General features: G+C 33.9%; 1 pseudogene; it reads right to left on the reverse strand.

Annotated features, from left to right (window-relative positions):
• Nucleotides 1-38: 38 nt before the first annotated feature.
• On the reverse strand, nt 39-9867 carry LOC134243565 (plexin-B-like; annotated as a pseudogene).
• Nucleotides 9868-12056: the final 2189 nt, after the last annotated feature.

The following is a 12056-nucleotide window of genomic DNA, read 5'->3' on the forward strand; positions in this document are numbered from 1 at the left end:
GATAAGCTGCAGACATTTTGTTGAGAGAGAGGGGGTACCCTGTCTGACGGGTGCTTGGTATCTTACCTTCCTGTCACTCATGGCATAGAGGTACATCTGGGAGTCGTCAAACACCATGTCCTGGCTGATGGCTCGACCCTCGTCCACCGTGATTGCTGAATCATACAGCTCTCCTTTAGTGGACGACTCCAGAAAAACCTAGGGAACAAAGTCAACACCAAGCTATAGACTGCAAAGAACTTGAGAGTTTTTGTGTACATTTATTGCTAAGATTTTATATCTTTTGGGAACAGAATTCTTACTGTATTAATGCACTGATTTAAGCATGTAAATCCATAAAAATAACTTTTCTGACTGGCCTGTGATCATTACATTACATGTCTGATTTGTCATATGATGAATGCATTACATACACCTTCCTGATTTATCCTCTGATAATTATATTACATTTTTTTTATTTGACCTGTAATTATTGACTAAATACGTGTATCATCTTGAATTTATGCACCATGAAGAATACCACAACTACATATTTCATTTATTGTGTGATAACAGACCTTTTTTATTTTTTCTAATTCCATATTTTTCTACATTACATATGTTTTTTTAGTTGCCAAGTGATTTTCTCAATACCTGTATGATATGCCCTGTGAATAATGTGTTACCTTCTGGATATGCCCTGTAGAGCTCCCTATGAATGCCACGGTGAATTCTGTAGTGATGGTCAGAGCCAAGGATTCAAAACTATGGAGCTCATGTGAAGCTGGAAAATGGACAACTGGGGAAGATTCTACAGGGGATTTACCCTCCATAATCAGATTCAGGGTACTTGAACACAACAGCTCAGAATCAGCATATAATGTCTGTAATTTAATTTTAAAAATATTAAAATTAATAAAATGAATAAAAGACATCTATATCTGTTAAAGATCTAATAAATTAAATGTTTCTTCATTAAAAAATATCATTCGTATGTCAAGATGTAGAAGCACTCAGCCACAGCCTCAAAAATTCTTTCTTATATTTTTTGGTATAAATTATTGTTTAGGTGTAAATTTACCATGATAACACATAACTAGAAACTCTTGTTGCTACAGCGACAAGAAAGGTCTTCCGTTCTTCTCTATTAATCTGTATGAATTATTTTTTTCTATGTTAAAAAGAGGCATATATTTACAAATAATATTAACTGAAAAAGAAAAAAAAGACAGAATTCATATTCTGAGAAGAGGATCACAACCGGCCAGAGGTGTATTTTACCATAATTCTCGGTGTTACTAATGTCATTTATAGTCTTGATGATAACATGTATAATCATTTCAAAAAACTCAAAATATATAGTTTTTCTCTCACAAGGAAGTTGACATTTTTGCTTCCGGGATGGGATCATTATATCTCGAAACTACAAATAAGTTGCAAATTAAATAATGTAAAAAATATCCAAAAAAGGGAAGTTGACTTTCCGACTTCTATTATCACTTTCTGTGAGGACATGAGGTAATGGCTGACACATTTAACCCAATATAATATGTTTAAGGTTTACAATTCCTATAAGTGTAGTGTCTTATTACCGTTTCCGAGATCTTGCTGTGATACCTTCATATTTTGAGTACAGGAAAAAACGCAACCGAAAGTAAATTTTATAAAAATATGTGACGTTACTTTATGCGTTTGTAGTTTGAATAACATATCTTAAATCATTTAAAACACTTCATCTATGAAAGATATTCATTGGAAAGAAAAAAACTCAAATTAAATAGTTTTATCTCTATTAACCTGAAGTTTTCGGGTTTTTTTTTTAATTTCCAGTGGGTCTGACATATTTCAAAACTTCTTATTACATGCAATAATGTAAATCCATAAAAGGATTCAAAATAAAAATGTTTTTCGATTTCTTTGTTCACTTCCTGTGACGAATGGAAGTGACGGCAGACGCATTTTATCCTAAATCTGTTAATCACTCTCCAAAGTTAATTATTCATATATGTTTATTTATTGATCTGTTACCATTTCCAAGATCTGCCTACGTTGACTTCTCATTTTAAGGACAGGAAATCACGTGACCGGAAGTAAATTTTAAGAAGATGTTTGAAGTTACTATATATACTTGCAGTCTGAATTACATGTCATATAATCATTTCATATACACTAAGTAGTATGGTACTCAATTTATGCAGTTTTTCCTCTCACAACCGGAAGTTGTCTTTTTTTGTTTCCAGTGGGACTGACATGTTTCGAAACAATAAATAAGATGCTATAAAGTGATGCCAAGAAGGATTCCAAAAAAGAAAAGTTGTTTTTTTAAATTTACTTGATCACTTCCGATGACAACCGGAAGTGACGATGGACGACCTTAACCCAAGCAGATTTTTTTTTACTCACCAAGATCTACCAGTCCTATAAGTTTGGTGTCTTAATCTCTTACCGTTTCCGAGATCTGGGTATGATAACTTTTCATTTTGAGGACAGGAAATCGTGCGACCGCAAGTGAATTTTACAAAGATAATTTAGGTTACTGTAGACATTTGCAGTCTGAAAAACATATCCAAAAATGATTTTAAATACTTTATCTTTATAAAATATTTATGGGAAAGTAAATATAGTCAAAATATGTAGTTTTTCTTTATACCCGGAAGTTGTCGTTCTTGTTTCCGGTGGGACTGACATATTTCGAAACTACAGGAAAAAATGCAATGTTTTAATGCAAAAAATCCAAAAAAGAAAATTTGAAATTTTCGATATTTATGATCACTTCCTGTGACGACCTGGAGTGACGGCGGACAATCTAACCCAAATGGATTTGCCTACTTATCAAGATCTATCACCCCTGTAAGTTTGGTGCCTTAATCTCTTACCGTTTCTGAGATCTCACTCGAATTAAATATTTTTTGTTTTTAAAAAGCGGAAATCGGACAATCTGACGAGCGGAAGTGAATTTAAAAAAAAAATAAAAAAAAAAAACATCTCGGGATTTTTTCATTTTCTATAATATCTGAAAATTTCAGGAAAATCCGTCTAGACATCTTTGAGAAATGCTGCCGACAAGATTTGGGGGAAAAAATTATATTATGAGAATAATAAGAAAAATCAGTATAATCACTATAAGGTCTTCCGTCTGAAACGTAAGACCTTAATGAACTGGTAAATTTTCAGTATTATTTTTGTGTGATTTATTTGAGCATTATTTCTGCTCAACAAGATTCAATAAAAAACTTAAGCATAAAAATATTTTAACAATGTTTTTACCTTTAGAAAAACAAGAGGCCCATAAGCCACAATGCTCTCCTGAGCAACTTTTGCCCTGCCATCAATCTTATCCATATCTCCCCCTCCCACGGGCCTCATGCAACATTTTCGCCTTCAGGTCCAACAAATCATATGTTGTACTCATTACTCAGACAAAAATTATATATTGTGGCCCCTGTCTATTCCCAGTTGTCATGATTTAAACATTTTTATTTAGAATCTTCACTATTTCAGACAGATTCCAGTCATCTTTCATCTTTTCAAGTCCAGTGAGTCTTCAACAGAAGGTGTTTAAAGATTTTTCTTATGTATCTCAATGTAAAATTTCGATTCCCTATTGTGGCCCAACCAAACCCTTAAAGGTTACATACTTTGAACAATTAAAATATACACTACTTTAGAAGCCTGCTTACAGATACTGTTATAAGTTTCAGCTTTTTCTGGCCTAGTGATTCTTGAGAAGATATAATTTCAATGTCAAACTTGCATTCCCTTTTGTGGCCCCATCCTACCCCTAGGAGGTCAAGATGTGATTAATTCTGAATTTACACTACCCCATTAGGCTTCTATTTAATTGTTTATTTTTACCTTTTCTAGTCCAGTGGATCATGAGGAGATGTTTCAATGTCATTACCTTTTTTCAAAAAATCTTTTCTTGATAATCTCCCCTTGTAATGAGGCTTGGCCATTTATTTTGGAACTTTAAACTCTTCTTCATCAAAAAAGTTTTTGTAAAAACTTAGGTAAAATTTGGCCCAGTGGTTCTTTAAGAAGAAGTTAAACATGTTGAAAATGTGAAAAATTTATACACTGACGGACAGCTAGGCCGACAACAGGTGATCACAAAAGCTAACTCATTTTAACTTTCCGCTTAATTCAGTTGGCTAAGAATCATTCATCGACAATCATTCATCGACAAGTGTGGAAATTCCAGGAAATATAAAGAAATCAGAATTTCCAAGTAATATGCGCTTCTACACAATGTGCCCTAAATATCTGAAAAGTTTGACGAAATTTTGTGTAGCGGTTTATGAGGAGTTGCACGGACAAACTGTTCATCTTTATATTCAAGATTTGACCAAAAATCTAAGTGTAAAGGTAGGGAAATTCCCGGAAAAAATAAAGGAATCGGAATTTCCTGGTAATATGCACATCTACACATTGTGTCATAATTATCTGCAAAGTTGGATGAAATTCTGTGCAACGATTTATGAGGAGTTGCACTGACAAAAAAACAAGACTGACGGACTGACTGACTGACACTCTGACTGACTGAAGAACGGGTCAAATACATTATACTTCAAGCAACTTGTTGCGTGGGGTATAAAAACATTTGTGGCTACTGTGCATAACTTTGTATTCATGGGAACTTTGTTTTTGCATAAATACGCAAGACAGTGTGCTTGTCAGAATATCATTCTTGCATAAACTAGTATTCTTAGAGATTGTTTAGAGCAGTAAACACAATTTGATATTTATGAAAAGTTAATGTTAATTTCCGGAAAATAAGGCATCACGAACATTACTGATCTACAGAGTTTGTGGCTATTTGTGGTTATACATATAATAATTGTTTTTAATAAAAATTAATTTCTAAGTCAAACTGATGAACATATTTTTCCTCATATACATACCATATCATACATTTTTATATAGCTCTCTTATCATCCCAGTTATTGTTTCATTTCAAATTCCGAAATATGGCATAAGTACCAGGTAAAACATTTTAGAAGCCCAAGGGCCTTGAATCACTCTTCTGATAAATTGTACAACTTATCACAAGGTTCTCCATGAGCTGTTTTACTGTGTTGCTCCCGACACAGTAAAATTTTCTCCGACACAGTAACGGTTTAAATTTAATGCGTGCGACACAGTAAAAATTTTGCCGACACAGAAAGACTGTGATAATCAGAAAATCCAAACATATCAATTCTCTATAACTGAAACTTTAATAAAACAAATCTAACAGTTAGAGCACTTAATTAGCTCTTAATTAGGGCTTCACCTCACATAATCAATTATCTCCTTGACCCTCGCCGGAGTTTACACATGAAGGAACAACAACAAATAATTTGTTTTCACACTTCTAGTAACGGTTAATTGGTATTTGAATTAAAAATACACCGTATTTATTTTTTAAAAATTTTCTTTGAGCCACAGCACTAGAATTATGTTGGGCACTGAAAGTTAAACATCGTATCGAGATCAATTGATGTAAATGAATTGTTTTATATTAATTTATAACGAACTCTCAAAAGTATTCTGAAGATTTTTTGGTGATTCAGTAATTCGATCAAGAAAATTGAAAAAAAAAATTCATGGCAATTTTTAATATACTTTCAAAAAAGTAGTACTTCGACTGTATTGACCAGAATTTCCTCTGTTTTTCAGAACATATGTTTTTACTTTAATCAATATGTATGACCATACTATTGTGTAACGAATTAGAAATTTTTAAAAGAAGTGTGTGATGTATTCTTTTGTAATTATAATGAATAGATTCAATCACGAATTTGATCGCGAAAATACCACAAATTTTAGTGATTCGTGTAAACTCTGCAACACAGTAAAATTTCAAATCATGGAGAACCCTGTTATCACCTCTATTTGAAGCCTCTATCATGTACATGTATCCAGTCTGTATTTAGATAAAGCCTTGAAATTCCAAAAGTAGGTCATCATAACCTACATTTTGGTTTAAACACTTTGATTGATTGATTGATTGATTGTATATTGTTTAACGTCCCTTTCGAGAATTTCTCACTATGAAGACTTTAAAACACTTTGAAAACTCAGGATAAATCAACTGACAATTAAGTATTATAATTAGAAGTCCTTTATTACCTTAAAATAATCAGATATAGCCATTCCAAAAAGTAGGTCAGTGACCTACTTTTTTGTGAACAAACTCCAAGACCCAAATGCCAAAGTTTGATGATTTTAAGACCCTTGTTGTTTGAAATATTGTTTATTGCCTTGGAATTCCAAAAGTAGGTCACTGTGACTTACTTTATAGTTAACAAATTCTGAGGACCCAAGATACACCAACAGATGAAGTTTGATTGATGATGGTTAGCCAATTGGTATCCAAAATATTTATATATTGCCATAAGATTTCAAAAGAAGGTCAGAGTCGCCTACTTTCAGTTGGCATTCTCTGAAGTCCAAAGATGCATTAATCAGTTTAGCGATTCTAAGACAATTAGAAGAGGAGATCCATTTTCAAAAGTTGGTCACAGTGACCTACATTTTGGTGGATATTTTCAAAGGACCCAAAGGCATAAATTCAGAAAGTTTGATAATTCTTAGCTAATAGGTACCACAGATGTTTAAATATAGCCAAAAAATTTCAAAAGTAGGTCATCATCACCTACTCTATGGTTGACAATTTCTCCATGGACTCAAGATACATCAATTGACAAGTTTAATGATTCTTAATCAATTAGTACCTGAAATATTTAAATATAGCCATAAAATTTCAAATGTAGGTCATCGCCCACTTGGTGCAGTGGTTAGAGCGTCTGCTCTAGAGCCAGTAGGTAAGGAGATGATCATTACGTTATGGGTTTGATTCCAACTGTGGGACATGGAGATCGGTCTTTGGATGAGACCGTATAAACCGAGGTCCAGTGTGGCAGTAAGTGCTAGCATGTAAAAAGACCCCTCACTGCTCAATGGCCCTAAGTGCTGAGTATAAGACACAATTTGCAGCTCTTCACTGGCAAGTGGTGGCGTCTCCATAAGAGTGACAAATTTTTGAGAGAATCATTAAACAACATAAACAATCAATCAAATGGAGGTCACCATCTACTACTTTATGGTTGACATTTTCCATGGACCTAAAATGCATATCAACTGACAAAGATTGATGATCCCAAGCCAATATGGATATAAAATATTTAAATATAACTATTAAATTTCAAAAGTAGGTCACGATTACCTTCTTTATGGTTGTCATTCTCTGAGGATCCAAGATGCATCAATTGACAAAGTTTGATGATTTTTGGTCAATCAGTACCTTAGATATATAATTTTAAAAGAAGGTCCCCATGAACTTTATTGTGATTGATGTTCTCTGAAGACCCAAGATGCATTGACTCATGGTTCTCCATGGGCTGTTTTATTGTGTTTCTCCCGACACAGTACAGTTTTCTCCGACACAGTAACGATTCAAATTTCATGCATGCGACACATTAAAAATTTTGCCGACACAGTAAGAGCTGTGATAATTAGGGAATCTAAACACACAAATTCTCTCTAACTAAAGCTTTAATCAAACACCGTCTTTTAATTCAAAAAGTTATAACTAGGTCCCCTTGAGTAATCAATCAATTGTCTCCTAGACCCTCGCCAGACTTTACGCATGACGGAACAAAGACAAATAAATTGTTTTCACAATTCAATGTACCGGTAAATTGGTAGTTGCAATAAAATACATTGTATTATTTATGAAAAATATTTAATAATATGTCTCTCCTATAGAGCCAAAGCTCTTGAATTATGTAAACATAACATCGTACATAAGTCATTTAAATGATGTAAATAAATTGCCGAAAATTTTGAAATTTCAGCACGTTCAAGGAACTCTTTTAAATATTTAACTGTTCTGAAGTTCCTTTTTTATAATGCGATAACTCGATCAAGAAACCCGATAAATAAACACGGCAAATCTACTTTCCAAAAATGTTAAGTAGCTCGACTATCGGTCAGAATTTCCTCTGCTTTTCAGAAGGTTTTTTTCCTTTTATCAGTATGTACGACCATACCATTTGTGTAACAAATTAGGGATTTTTAAATAAGTGTGTGCTTGTATTCTTTTGTAATGATTGTGATTCAGTTGCAAATGTGTTTGCAAAAATACCGCGAAAAATTAGTGCTTCGCGTAAACTCTGCAACACAGTAAAATCTCAAATGATGGAGAACCCTGATTGACTGATAAAATGTGATGAGAATTGGTCTGAAAGTTCCTCAAATAGACCTGTAAAACACTTTGTAAAAGAGCGGCTGCAATTTAAAAGGTAGGTCACTGTTATCTACTTTTTAATAATGTGTTTAAAGGCCCTAAGATGCATCAATTTATAATTAGAAGGTTTGATAATTCCTAACTTTTTAGTATTTGAAATTATGAGCCTTAAATGCTTTTGAAAATGATTAGCCATAAAGTTCAAAAATGGTCACAATAACTTCTTTTCAATTGACGTACAATAATGACAGACAATGGACAAACTATTTTGATCTGAAAAGCCTACATGAGCCAAGGCACAAGAGATCAATAATATATGATGAATAATATATCTTAATTTGAATAGTTTAACATAGTCTAATCAACTATTGTGTAACTAATCAAACTGAAACTGTAGGGGGAATAGCATTTTGAAAATTTTTCTGCAGATAAACACAGAAAAACACTTGTCACCTTAGCCAATTAATTTGTAAGCTCTTTCTCTGAAACCACTAGTATGCTAATCCCCCCCATCCTTTTCGCTTACCAGGTCTATCTTTTTGCATGGTAATCCATTTTTGTATTTTAAATTAGCTGCATACTCTGTATTTCCATTCAAACATGTCTTTATGTTGGAGAGTACATTTTTTTTACTTCTAGCATACTAAACAGACATATAGCTGAGCTGTTGTCCACATTATCACTAAAGAGTCCCACCAACACATCATCATATGATGTCAGATCAGGGAACTGTTCCTGCATTGATGATAACAAACTCTGTCCTGGTTTAAATACTTCTGCTGTCTTCAGAATGTTAAATGTCTTGCTGTTTGTTTTGCAAGTCAAAGGAATTTCCAAAAAGGTTTTTAATAAGTCATCTTTTCTACACATACGCACAATTTTGGAGTAGTGAGTTGTATTATGTGGATTCCTTTCATTAAACAATATGTAGCTGTAATTCCCTGAAGCAAATCCAGTAACATACGATATCAAACCAGGTTTCATGTATTTATTTTCTGTTTCATAGGCAATTTCCCCACGAAGTGAAAAGTCCAAAAGTCTTGTACTGACCAGGGGATGAGATCTCCTATGATTGAATTTCTATGGAATATTTAGACTTATCAAACCTTGTAAATTCAGTAGCTACATAAATCATAGTTTCCATTGTCTTAGTTGCGCTATTCTTTACTTGTGTGATAAATGCAACAGTGTTAACATCAACTTCATTAGATGCCACTGCAGTGTTTCCAGTGAAGACAATTTCACTTAAATTTTTTGAGTTCCTAATTTCACATTTTCCTTGAAAAAGACTTCCACAAATCACAAGCTGACTGGAATGAAGTAAGAGAACTTTATTGTGGTTGTCCGTGATTGACAAATCAGATGATGCAGAGCAAGTCTCCAAATTAATTCCACATTTCTGTGAATCATTTTTAGGACCAGTGATAACCTTCATTTCTGTTTCTAGATCCAGATTGAGTTGGTAGATGTAGTTAGTGGCTCCAATGAACAGTGTCTTGTTGTCCAAGATCATGTGTCTGAGACTGCCCCTCCCATCAGTGACCAGTGGGACGATGTCGATGGCAGTGCCGGACCACCCCCAGAAGACACACAGAACAAGCCAACACCTCATCTTCACATATTCTCTTCCTCCTCACTCCTCAAGCTGATCACACATGTAAAAGATGAAAACAGAATAACATATTGCTCAGTAAACAACTTCTCCTTAGTCTTATCAATTGAAGAATTTGCAGCTTATCCAATATGACTTTCAAACTCTAGACAAATTCTTTCTCACATATCAAGGTAACAAATGATTCATATATAAAATATTTTAACTTGTATATGCATTGCTTAAAAAATTGTTATCCACAATTTTTTTCTTCCTAAGAACACGAAGACTATATAATCAGTCATACTTAAATATGCAAACATCCTTTTGTAAATGAATATTCGAGTAAGTGCAAATTATTAATCCACCCAACCCCCCTCCTGTGGTAGGGTGGGGCTTGAGTCGCCTGACATTAAAAGAACAAATTGTACATGGGAAAAAATATACTAAAAAAACTGCTCCCAAAAGCAATGCAAGGTGTAAATCATATCTGCTATAAGCAATCTTTCCTAGATAAGAAACCAAATGGCCCTAAGCCAGGGGTTACTTAGGGTCAAAATTAGTAATCAAGTATTTACGCTAGGGTTGATGTACAGTAGCGCTCTATTCCTTAAAAGTAATGGAGCCAAGGCTCCGAAGAGGCCGAGGCCCATTCCTTTTAAGGAATGGAGCGCTACGAGTATATTAACCCGCGTAAAATCCGCCTTTATGAATGTTTGTTTTTATTTTTTGTTAATGCATAATAAAGAATATTTATATGATACACTGATAATACCTATTATATATTAGAAGTATCAAATTAATATATCATATAGAAGAACGACTAAAAAACTGTACTGAAGTTAATCTAATCCGATGTTTCTCAACAACTTCGTTAGCTCAGTGTAATGAGTACCAGACTCCAAAGTTGAGGGTACCGGGCTCGATTCTCACCATGGGTACTATAATTTTCTTAATGTGAAACTAAAATTTACAATTTTCTAACACTCCTCTCTAAAATTTTCTAAGTTCTTTCCTCTGAAGAGGCACGGAAAGGGGAATAAGACCATAACAAATCCTGTTTTCAATATAATTTGCAACTCTCAATTCCTGAAGAATAATGGAGCGCTCAAACAAAAGAATGACGTCACAGGTGGATATTACATGGATATCAAACATGTCAAAGGAGAAAAATCCTTAAAATTTCACCCCACAATAAAATAATATCATATCAATGTGCAATAAATTTCAAACTTATACAGATTTTTTTATTCAGTTCATCACTCTAGACTTTTAAATCCAATATGGGCCCCTAGAGAAGCAAAAATGCTGTCATATGATACAAGATATAATGATAAGAGAAAACGAAACATCTCTTTGTAATTTATTTTTTATAGGGAGAAAAAGGTGAAAATACAACCTTACCCAGTCACTGTTCAAAATAACCAAGTCTCTCAACTATCTAACTCAGTCAAAGTTCAACAAAACCAAGTCTCTAAACTCTAAACCCAGTCACAGTTCAACATGACCAAGCCTCTAACCAACCTAACCCAGTCATGGTTCCACATAACCAAGTCTCAAAACAACCTGACGCAGCTTTGGATTAACATAACCAAGTGTATAAACAACGTAACCCAGTCACAGTTCCACATAATGAAATCTTTCAACTACCTAACCAAGTCACTGTTTAACATAACCAAGTCTCTTAACAACCTAATCCATCATAATTCCACATAAAAAAGTCTCTAAGCAACCTAACCCAGTTACTATTCAACATAACCAAGTCCTAAAACTACCTAACCCAGTCATAATTCTACATAACTAAATCTCTCAACAACTTAAAACATACACAGTTCAACATAACAAAGTCTCTCAACTACCTAACCCAGTCACTGTTTAACATAACCCAGTTTCAAAACAACATAACCCAGTCACAATTCAACAGAACCAAGTCTCTAAACTACCTAACCCAGTCACAGTTCAACATAACCAAGTCTCTCAACTACCTAACAAAGTCACAGTTCAACATAACCAAGCCTCTAAACAACCTACCCAGTCACGTTTTAACATAACCAAGTCTCTAAAGAACCTTAGCCAGTTACTGTTCTATATAACCAAGTCTCTAAACAACCTAACCCAGTCAATATTCAACATAACCAAGTCTCCCAACTACCTAACACAGTCACAGTTCAACATAACCAAGTATCAAAACAACCTAACCCAGTCACTGTTTAACATAACCGAGTTTCAAAACAACCTAACCCCGTGACAGTTCAA

Source organism: Saccostrea cucullata, unplaced genomic scaffold (genome assembly GCF_032062105.1).
Source record: "Saccostrea cucullata isolate Sc308-1 unplaced genomic scaffold, CSIRO_AGI_Scuc_v1 ctg2555, whole genome shotgun sequence".
In the NCBI taxonomy this organism is placed as follows: domain Eukaryota; kingdom Metazoa; phylum Mollusca; class Bivalvia; order Ostreida; family Ostreidae; genus Saccostrea; species Saccostrea cuccullata.